This window comes from Puntigrus tetrazona, chromosome 21 (genome assembly GCF_018831695.1).
Source record: "Puntigrus tetrazona isolate hp1 chromosome 21, ASM1883169v1, whole genome shotgun sequence".
Classification (NCBI taxonomy): domain Eukaryota; kingdom Metazoa; phylum Chordata; class Actinopteri; order Cypriniformes; family Cyprinidae; genus Puntigrus; species Puntigrus tetrazona.
In genome coordinates, this window is record NC_056719.1 from 10,364,560 (window position 1) to 10,371,739 (window position 7,180).

General features: G+C 40.6%; 1 long non-coding RNA gene across 1 annotated transcript; it reads left to right on the forward strand.

Moving 5' to 3' along the window:
- Nucleotides 1-735: 735 nt before the first annotated feature.
- LOC122326888 lies at nt 736-6,955 on the forward strand. Its single transcript, XR_006247527.1, has 3 exons — nt 736-851; nt 5,642-5,759; nt 5,895-6,955. It is a non-coding gene; the product is annotated as an uncharacterized LOC122326888 (long non-coding RNA).
- Nucleotides 6,956-7,180: the final 225 nt, after the last annotated feature.

The window sequence follows — 7,180 nt, forward strand, 5'->3', positions numbered from 1 at the left end:
ACTATTTACAAAACCCGATTACGATCACGACTTGAGTCTGGCCCTAGGCTCCTGCACACTTGGTGTGGACGATACATCTCCAAGCAAGTCTTGTTTGCATTTAAATGTATTTATTTAGCAGACATGCTTTTTTGTTCCTGTTTTCTCTGCTGTTGTCGTATCACATTTCAGCGGTACCACAAGGTCATCGGTAGCCCTTTGTGCGGCAGCCTGTTGGGTTGAGTACACTCAGACATTCAGTCAGCCCACATTAACCTTGCTAGGCCGGAACAACAAGAGGAACACCAACACAAACAGGCACATATGCTCGTGAGTCTACTAAACGCAAGATTCATCTCCGTTTAAGTGGCTGTCTTTCTCCTCCAGTCAGTCTATTTTCCTTTTCTTTCATCCTCAGACTCACCCAAACACTCATTTAGGATCATAAAAATCTCCCTCTCAGTTTCAGTTTTACCGCCTGTCTTTGTCTTCCCAGTCAGTCTATCTATCTTCTTCTTTTGTTTGACACACAAAAACACATGCAAACATCCATATGCGCTCGTTCGCCGTCTCTTGTGCACACAGAAATAGCACAATCTCTTTCTAACCCCCATTACAGTCATACAGTGAAGTGACTGACTTCATTATTCACCTTTGTCAACGCCCCCACAGTGCTGCCTCTCTTTCTTCGTCTCTCTCTCTCTCTTTGTTTCTCTCTCTCTCTCTCTCTCTTTTTCTTTCTCTCTCGGGTACGGAGTCAAACTCTCTGTTGCCATTCCCTCCAACCTGCCATTTCTCAGCTGTTGAGACACCCCCTTTAGACAAGACTATTAGACCCGTGGCAGGATACTGCACATTTTCCACACGAGAAGGTAAGGCCAACAACCGCGACGCTTTTTTTTTTTTTTTTTTTTTTTTTTTTTTTTTTTTCCTCAACCTAGCACTCTTTTTAAACGGCAAGAGCTGTAAAGTTATGCAGAGTTGACGCCATTGAGAGATGTGATGATAGCTTTGACAACACAAGATATTGTCTTAAAAGATACGTGTCAGCCTTCGTGACAAAAGAAGGCTGCGGCGTCCCAAATCCGCACTTCGCTCAAAGACTTCAGCTCATATCACTCATGTACAGTTAGCGACAATCACAGAATAGTCAAGGCTGCTTTTGTGAGTCTTATCGCACCGCTATAATTACTGTTATTAATTACACTTCCTACAAAGATTATTCAGAGAGCGATCGCTCCATCTTAGACGTCTCGGGAGGCAGAAGCGCTTAGAGGTCAACCGCAATGTTACTACGCCAATGTGCCGTCATACACCAGGACGAGTCGTCTTTTTCCGGTCACACCTGTAACGCTGTCACGACACTCCATCTTGCTATTTTGCATGACGATGACACCAATCTGCCATAGCAGACATTGCCGTGCTGACTTGTGGAGTGCCCAAAAGAATGATGGTGAATGACAGTAAATACACCTTCAAGCCCCGGTGGAACTATCTATCTCACCTCTCATTGCACCCCCGGCTGTCAATCACAGAGGTCAGAGCCGGCCGCGACCGCCGTCATGGCCCAGCGGCTCTTCTCTTATGCTAATTTAGACCGTGATCTGCCGCATGACATTTAGCTGCTGCAGTTACAGTGTGCTGTTGGCTACCTGAGTGCGTACCTGTGTCGCATGATATACGGCACGCATGTAAGCGCCTTCGTGCTGGGGTAATGAGATATGTCAAAGTGCTGCGTACGTGTAATGGTGTGTGCTGGAATGTCTGTTTACATGTATGCAAATGAGTTTAGTCATAAATTGTTGAGTTTATAGCTACAAGTGAAAGAAAATGTCACGGTGCTGCGGGTTTCTGTTTAGAGGACACAATGGTGGACTAACGACCTAGTCAGGTTGACCATTCTAGCTATATGTTTTAAAGGGATAGCTCACTCAAAATGAAAATCCGGTCATTAATTCGTCCCCGTAACCCGTAAGACCTTCGTTTATTTTTATAAACACAGATCAAAGTGTAAAACAGCATAACAATGTTGCACGTGGAGGAGACAAGTGCGGGTGAGTATTTAAAGGTACAGTTCACCCAAAAATGAAAATTAGATGTTTATCTGCTCACCCCCAGGGCATCCAAGATGTAGGTGACTTTGTTTCTTCAGTAGAGCACAAACTTTTTTTAACCCAAACCGTTGCAGTCTGTCAATCATATAAATCAGCAGGCGCAATGGTAAACTATCGCTTTATTTTTTTATGTAATATGCTTATTACATATTACATTCATTACGTTATATTTATATTTAAGTTGCATGCTTTTTGTGCATTTAGTCTTTCATTTGATTTCTGTTTATTCGGCTTTACATCGCGTGGCTCCTCTTACACTATAATGTCATTGGAAAAAAAAGTATCCACTCGTATCAATCATCAAGCATGCGTTCGCAGAGACAGAAGATATTATACATCAGATCCCTCGAGGTCTGCTAATTAAAAAATCAATATCAATCAAATCAAAGCATATAGTCTGGTGGAACATAACAGAAAATACAAGGTATGCGTTCTTAGTTGATGAATTCTGGAAATTGTACAGACATACTACTTATAAGAAATGCAGTGCTCATTCAGTAACAGAGAAACAGCTTTCGGAGTAAAATAGCCAATCGCCAGTCAGTAAAGTCAGAGCGTCTCTGCAGATGGCGTTAGAAGTCTCTGTAGAGCTCAATAGAAACAGTCAGTGTTCTGAGGCGTACATTTAGGACTGTGCATGCACACTGGCTTGTCTGGCCTAAAATATGCATTTTTAACGCTATTTGAGCAAAAAAAAAGAACATTTATATGCACTTTGGTGATTTCAAACATTAAATTTTGTCATAAGCTTGGTAAACTGATGTGAAGAGTTTGATGTTTCCCCATTCAAAAAGATTGCATGCCCAGCTAACTGTCAATCATCTCTGACAGAACATATGTTTAATTAGAATACACCGTAAAAAAAATCCAATTAACAAATGTTGGAAGGGCAAAAATATTTAATTTGAACTAATTTTATTGCCTGGGCTTAGTTGAGAAGACATATTATATTAAGTCTGCACAAATATATTTTAAAAACATTAAATGAACGGTCATTTTCAAACCCCGAGACAATTCTGCACGTGCTGCACGTGCCAGCGCCTCTGAGTGTCCCCACTTTTTGTCAACACCATCAGACCTTCATTAAAATGTAATAAAATCAGGTAATATCAGGGGCAGCTGTCACTCTAAAGGACCCCCTTGCCACAGTTAACCTCTGCAGAGCACTATGCTGTCAGTTTTATAGTTTTGTAATATTTTAAATCCTAATGTTAATACTTTCTGTGTCACAACCATGATATGTCAACGCCATCCTCTAGGAAATGAATTGAAATTTTTATTCTTTGGAAGCAGGTCCCATTAACATCCAGCATCAACAGAAAAAAAAATGGCTACTGCGTGAACTCTATTTGTGAAAGAAATGGCACATTTGTCAACACCGTCAGATGTTTGTCTTTCAGCGATATAACAGAATGCTTAAACGTGACTTTTGAATAAGACTTTTATATACACTTACATACTTACTGTTTGTTATGTTTGTTTTAATACAGTAATTAACTGGTCTAATGTTTTATATATTTAAAATTACTACAAGGTTTTCATCACCACCGTCAAATATGTCAAATCTCTCATCTACATCAGTTAAATATTTGAATAATATTTCATCATGGTATTTTATATGCGTTGGTCACATGTGAAGGTGCAATCTGTCTGCTAACATGAGAATGTGTTGAAATGTTAAACACATCTGGACTGTTGTTAAAGATAGAGTTGACGTTGTATATACACAGTCCAAGGTAAAAAAAAAACACATTTTGTTAAAAAAAGCTTTTTTTTTTATTTGTAAAAAGTGACTATATACGTCACTAGGCAGGAGCGTTATATTTTGATATAATTTTTTATGCTATTTAAGGTAACTTAGCCCTATTATATGGGATGTACATGTACTGTTACAAATCCAGTCCGCGTCAATGCTCCCATTGTTGAGCAATGGATTTTTGCCAAAATAACAAAAACAAAAAAACGGACGTTACTGGGAGAGAGCTGCACTGGATGATGTCAACACTGAATCACCAATGAAATGACTTTTACTGGAAAAATGACTTGTCAATATGCTCTTGCATTATTGAGAAACTATTTCTCTGTTTGACTCTGCACTGACACGTTCCCTACTGTATAAAGCTCCAAGTTAATAAAGGTGACCTGATTTGATTTTATATACTGTAACACCTGCTTCATTTTATTTATTTGTTGATGTTTAAAGTGAATTGTATTAAAGACGTAATGTTTGTTAACTAGAGCGTTAAAGGGATATTTCACCCACAAATGAAAATTTGCTGTTCATTTACTGACCCTTAGGCCATACAAGATGTAGGCGACTTCTTTTAGTTTTCTGTGTGTTTAGTTTGCGTGAAAAAACGTTTAAATTGCTATTTAAAGAAGACTATTATGCGTTGTAAAGTGTGTTTTTAGTGATTGGTAAATACCAGTTGATCACTTTAGACAGTTTTTTAAACTATAAAAATGTATGCGTTTATGTTGTTCCCCAGCAATTTCTTATGATGCCTAAATAATAAATCCTAGTTGAGGTGACATATAAAACACACATTTTAATTGGCATAACTTGCTGCAGTCTTCGAAATGTTTGACTAATTAAAACATTTTTATTTAAATGGACTATAAAACTATTTCACTAAAGGTTTAGCCAACCAAAAAATAACAATTCAGATAACACTTTTAAGTCAGAAATTGACTTTTATGTGGCACTTGTTACTAAATAATAGTTCGTTGAAACCACGAAAATTCTTTGACAATGTACCTTGAATAATTATGAATAGGTATGAATAATTAAATGTCTAACAAATGACTGAAAAGCGAATAATAGGTTATGAAATTTGAGTAGGTCTACTAGGTTTCCTTTTTTTATTTAAGGGTGATTTATTACTATAATGATGCAATGGAATATTTGTGGATTATCGTGATGTTTTAATCAGCTATTTGGACTCTGATAGCACCCACTGGTATTCGAATGTTGCCACAAGTTGTTTCCGATGAAGAAACAAACTCTTGGATGTCCTGAGGGCGAGTACAGTTTCAGCAGGTTTTCCTTTTTGGCTTAATGTTTCCTCCAACTTTTCCTTCCTTTGTTTAAATTTCCAACTTAATTGCGCAGACACTATTGAATGAGAACTGACCTGGGCTAGATCAGTGATGAACCGACTTTAATTGAAAAACTGCTTTGCATCGTACCTGAAACTGTAAAGCTGCCTTGACACCGTCCGCATTGTATAAAGCACTATATAAATAATGCTAACTTGACTTGACTTCATAAAAAAAAAAAAAAAAATTTACAAATAATGAGGGGTATGTTATTTTATCTAATGCGCTGTGCTGAGCCTTTGGCTTTTTTCTGGATTCTTCTCCAAAACAACAGGGTTAAGACTAGTTGAACATTTTGCATATTCCCATTACAGACTGATTGCACACCTGCACCAGCGCTGTTGTGCATCCCCTGTGCTTGCCGGCGCCAGCAGCATTCAGTGTGTGTGTGTGTGTGTGTGTTCCAATCTAATGATCATGACTTCTACACATCCTTTCTTTTCTATCAGCTCACCGCCATTTAGTACAAATTACCGCCATCAGCTCCACCCACGTTGCATCGTAGCCGTCGATTCCCGAGGGAGCAATTCTTCAAATCTTCTTCAAATCTTTCTTCCACATGCCCAGGTAAGACGTGTTCACCCACAGGCCAGCATGCATGAATGACCACACTCGCTGGCCCCGGTTACCCAATATAACCCTTTCAACTGAACCCTGGCCAGCCAGAACTTGATTTAATTACTATCTCATTACTCTCTGCAGCTGCACATACTCCGTCGACTCTCTGTCCTTCTACTCCTGGCTTGTGAATTCCACTCAATTGCCCCGGTTAATGGAGAGAACACAATAAAGCATCGAACGCTCTTGGAGGTAAAACTCCTCTATGCGCCCCGACATTGAGCGGGAAACCTCCGAGCCCTGAATCGGCCTCGGCACAGCCTGGTTCTGTTTAGCGACGCTGGGTTTTACACGACCGCCAGCCACGACTGCCATATTGATAGACCCTCCACCACGGCGCGGTAATGCAGCCGAAATGAGCAGAGAACTAAAATCAGCCATGCACCCTCACGCCCACCGCTGGCGTTCGACTCCGCTGTAATAGTTTCTATTTGTGGAAGAGGAAGGATATAAACAAATGCATTAGCTTTGCCTCGCCACAGGAACGACAGGGGAAAACAAGTCAAAGTGAACAGCGGGAAAGAGAGGAGGTGAGGCGGTGGGTGCAGAAAAGGAGTGGGGGAAGGCAGGAACGAAATAAAAATGTTGCGATTGGGATGTAAAACTGCAAAGCGGCGTGAACAGATAAGGGACGGAGAGAGAGAGAGAGTGAGAGGGAGGGAGGACGGAGATGGTGTGAGTAGATCCAATCTCCAACCCTGTCAATCAGAACCGCCGTGTTTACTGCCCACACATCCCTGCCCCTTTTACAGGCATTACACATGCAAGCGAAGACTGTCTCGCGTCAGCCGTATTGATCATGTGCCAGGGCAGACCGGCGGCCTCTGCTGATTGAATATGTTGGATGACTTCCATCGCGGAGCTTCGTCTTCAAAGTGGTTCCGAAGCTCTGGATCAAACGCGGAGCGTCGTAAGCGATTAGGGGCGGTAATGATAATGACTTTGTTCTGTTCTGGATGACCGTTTGATGAAGTTTGTTAGGCTTCTTCTGCGGCTCTGAAGTTCAAAGAGGCACGCCGACCACTACTTGAAGTGAGTGAAATGGTTCCTGTCGTTAAATTGACTGTATAATAAAATCATTTGCAAGCTCATGAGCTCTGTAAATCTAGAATCATTCTTCTAGAAAATCGGTGCCGGGAATTACTCACCCCTTGCAAAAAGATTACTAAGGCAATCATGGTATTTTGGCTAAAATCCTATATCCCCGGGGGCCGATTAAGGTGGTGAATGGGGCCCTAGGCTGATCTTTGTGTGAGGCCCCCTATTAATTATTATGCTTTACTGGAGAAATGTATTTAGTGGCATACATAGTCCAGTAAGATGAACTGGCATACACACACAGACTGAGTCAATACTACCTTGTTTCCAAT